This window comes from Solanum dulcamara, chromosome 12, assembly GCF_947179165.1.
Source record: "Solanum dulcamara chromosome 12, daSolDulc1.2, whole genome shotgun sequence".
NCBI lineage: Eukaryota > Viridiplantae > Streptophyta > Magnoliopsida > Solanales > Solanaceae > Solanum > Solanum dulcamara.
The window spans coordinates 38111845-38116583 of record NC_077248.1 but is presented as its reverse complement, the minus strand read 5'-3'; positions in this window follow the sequence as shown (position 1 = coordinate 38116583).

Sequence of the window (4739 nt, the reverse complement as noted above, 5' to 3'; positions counted from 1 at the left end):
GAAATAACTCTTCATAGGATGGTCTAAATTACGTGATTCAAGTTTCTAAAGAACCCCGACATCATTTTCTATAACATTTATGAAGACCATAGCTTATGATTCGGAGGCTAACTAGGTCAAATAAATTGATTTTTGCAAGATATTATGCCGTGACGAAATAGAGTATTTGTAGAAGAAAAATCATATCTCATTTTAGGATGATCCAATTCAATTGACTCTTCAATGACATGAAAGGAGACTTCTAGATCTACAATTCATATGAGACATCAAATCCTAATTAGGTAGTTATCTTGTTCAAATGTAGCTCTGAAAAAAGTGTATTCTATCTAGATCCATTTGACATCATCACCCACAACATCAATAGTCCTCCACTTTATATCACCAATTACATCCAAGTCCTCCATTGAATTTTCAAGATCATTCTTTATAATTATATTATTTATTTTTAGGTTCGTTCTTCACACCTATAAATACCTACTTTATTTTATAATTTTATTCATCAAGCTTTTTCAAGCAACTTTTTTCGCTATACACTTCTTTACTCAATCTCAAATATAGCTTTACTTTTTTAGTAGTATAGAAATACTATTCTAGTGATTCATATACTCTGAGTAGTACACAAAATTCACCATTGAGGAGAAAAGGCTAGGGTTCAAGAATGATCATTGAGTTCTGTGATTCTGAGCAAATATTTATATTTTAGGCAGTGTATATAAACTTCCCTCATTCCCTATGAACCCATCTAGCCAGTGCACTACCAAACTAGATAAGGGATAAGCATGGGTCCTACCTAGAAAGATGAGGGCTGGAAGTTTTTTCATGCATGTTGGGATAACATCAATCAAGACCTAGCTAATTTGATTTAATACTTCTTCAGTGGTCATTGTATTCCTAATTTATATCCCTTCTTCCAAAATTTGAACATATTAACAAGCTTTTTAATTTCAAACCAATATCTCTCAGTAATTTCACCGGTATAGTCATCTCCAAGTTGTTGTGCCTCAGATGTACAACAATCTTACCACAACTTATTTGTGAGAATCATTCAGGTTTTGTTCAAGGAAGGAGCATTTCTGAAAATATATTTCTAGCCAAAGAGATAATTCATAGCATTAAAAAGCCCAAGATTGATGATAATATGGTTATAAAACTAGACATGGCCAAGGCATATGATAGATATGTTTAGTCATGAAAAGAATAGACTTTGGTGAAATATTTATTGATCTGGTTTGGAGGACAATGTGCAATAATTGGTATTCTGTCATTATTAATGGTCTTAGGCATTGGTTTTTCCACTCTACCAGGGGCCTCAAACAAGGAGATCCACTTTCCCTAGGTCTTTTCATTCTAGGTGCAGTGGTCCTATCTAGAATGTTGAATAAGCTTCATTAACATTATCTTTATACATGTTTTCATATGTAGAGGAGGGTTCTCAAATAAACCACCTCAATTTTGCAAATGATGTGATTATTTTTACATCAACATGCAAGTATTCTTTAAAGTTAGTTATCAAGACCCTACAAATATATGAAGATACTTATGGACAACTTGTTAACAAAGAGAAAAGCCAATTCCTAATTTTTGAAAATACTCACTCAGATGTAGTTGACAGAGTTACTAATATGACTGGTTTTGAAAACACTACTAGGCTTATAACCTATTTGGGTTGTCCAATGTATATTAGAAGCCAAAGAATTATTTACTTCACTAGCAAGGTAGCTAAAGTTATATCCACAATCAAGGGTTGGAAAACAAAGATCTTAAGTTTTGGAGGCAAAGATACCTTGGTGAAATATGTACTCCAATGCTTTACCTATCCATTTGTTCATTGTAATAACCCCACCACTACAACCCTCAAGCAAAGTAAGTATCTCATTGCTGATTCTTTTGGAGGTGATATAAACACAAGAGGATATACAATTGAGCATCATGGGATACTCTTATATTTCCCTAAGATGAAGGAGAAATTGGAGTGAAAAGATTGGATGATATTTGTCTAGCCTTGCTTAAAAAATATAGGTGGAGGTTAAGATCCAAGAGAACTTTATGGGGGGATTTTATCAAAGACAAATATTATCAAAGAGCTCATAGTGTCATCAAAAAGTGGGATACTAGTCTGTCCCTTATTTGGAAATAAATGATGATCAAACAATGTGAAGTGGAGAAGTACATCATGTGGTTTATTAATTCTGGAAATTGTAGCTTTGGTGGGATGATTGGATTGGGATTGTCCCTTTAGCTAACCATAATGATTATCTTCCCAAACTTAACAACACTACTATCTCATAGTTCCTTAGTCAAGGAGTATGGAATGAGGAAAAAGTGAAACAACATGCTCCCCAACATCTTGTTTATAAGATCCTCAGTACTACTTTCATGTACAAACCTAATATTCCTGATCAAACTTATTGGAAGATAAACTCTCATTGAAATTTCACATTCTCTTCATCATGGGAACAACTAAGTAAAAAGAAGAAAAAGACACTGTCTGATTCTCTTATGTGGCATAAAAATATACCTTTTAAGGCCTCTTTTTTGCTATGGAGATCTTTTAGACACAAACCGCCAACCAATGAAAACATTTCTTCATTTGGACATGATCCAGTGCTCTGTTCTTGTTGTTACAGACCTAAGTTTGATGATATTGACAATATTTTTTATTTTGGGCTTTTTTCTAAGCATATTTGGAGTCACTTTTTAAACTTTTTAGGGGATTCAGCATACCAAGAGTTCAATGAGAATTGTTTTGATGAAATGGTGGGTTTCTAAACCCAAATAAATGTTCTTGAGCTTGTTATTTAGGATATTGCTATCTTTATTTGTTGGAATATGTAAAAATAGATATGCTAGCAAGTACGGGGGAAACTAGTCTAGTACTTCTAGAGTCATGTTCTCAATTATCAAATATATCTACATGGTAATTCACACAGCTTACTTTCCTTGGTCTAGTAACTACAATGAACTTGTATCTATGGTGGAGAATTTTTATCATGATATGAAGGTTATTCAAGTTAACTGGTTCAAACACCCTCAACCCTTATTAAATTAAATACTGATGGGAATGCTATGGATAATCCTAGAAAAATTGAGAATGGGGTATCCTATGAAACCACAAAAATGATATTATATATGCCTTTGCCAAACCATTAGGTGTTGGGTATAATAATTAAGTTGAGGTTCATGCAGCTTTGTTTGGTATTACTTGGTGCATTCAACATCAATATAGCAGGGTAATTTTGGAGGTGGATTCTGATTTACTTGTTAAATGTATCAAACATAACATTTGACCACCATGGAACATCAACGGGTTTATCATGGAACTCCAAGAACTAGTTAAATTGTTAGAATATTTTTAGTGTGAACATGTGTTTAGGGAAGCCAACTTCCCAGCAAAGACTTTATCTAAATATAGCCATATGATTGACTCTACAAAATAATTTTACAGCTTTCATCAGTTACCATTGGATACTAGAGGATATTTTAAATTGGACAATATGGGAATGGAAAGCTTTAGAAGAGGGAAGTTGAAAAAAATTAAGAAACCCCCTTAATTGTCAACGGGTTCTCCATTTTTGGAGCGGGTTCTACCTTGTTCTTTCTTTAATTATCTTCTTCTTTATGCTATATAGACTTAGGTATAGATTCTAGGAAGAGGTTTGTTTTGTTTAGGCTCTTTCTTTCTTTATTGTAAAGGGAGAGTCCCTCTTATTTATGCTTTCCTAGATCCTTTGTCTCGAGAGGAGTCCTCTCTTTTAGGTTCTTAGATTCTAGGTTTGTCTTTTTTGTATTAGGGATGATTTGACCTACCTTAGTAGGTTGGCCGACTTATGAACCACCATACTATTGAAGGTAAGGTTTTATGTCCCCCTGCTTGTACTTTTGCTTTTTGTTATTAATGTTAAGGCCTGGGGTGTTGCTCAGCCCCTGGCCCCCTCTAGCGTCGTTAAAAAAATACATAGAACCTTATTTTACTAGTCATCTGATGACTTGTAGAACTTCCTATGATCCGTTAAAATATCTCATGGAACTTATCCTTAGCTAATGGAAATTGACATTCCTCAGGACCTTTCCTACAATCCTTTTCTACAGACCAGAGGACCTTATACGGACCGTTGAAGCCACTCATAATCCAAGACATTTTAGCCAATTTTCCAAGCTCCAGTACCATACCTATGATAACCTTCATATGGTTTGTTAAACCTCCTACAATCTATACGTCAGCTCATAGAAACTGCACCAGCAAAATTTTCTGCAATATTTTTCCTTGTTCAAACTTTCCAACTTCTAAAGTCTTACAATATCTCCTTCCTTGGGAACATTTGTCCTCAAATGGGACTCAAGCAATATTGAATAAAGTAGGAAAAGCGATATAAGAACCCAGCATGAATGAAACAACACATTAAAATGGATAAAAACACAAAGTAATCAACTCCAAGCTAAAACATGACTTAAAAATAATTTCATGAACATGCATGCATACGAAAACATGGAAATAACTGAAACACGGGAATAACTGAAACACATGAATCCAAAAAGAGTGAACATGAGTAAACTAAATACCTCAAGCTTGAACGGAGGGAAATAGAAGATGATAACGAGACATCATATCAGCTTCGGCTTCCCAAGTATCACCCTCAACTAGTTTCTTCCTTTAAAGGCCTTTAATAGAAGCAACTTCCGTATTCCTCAACTTCCGGACTTAACGATCTAAAATCTTAACCAGAACCTCTTCATATGAT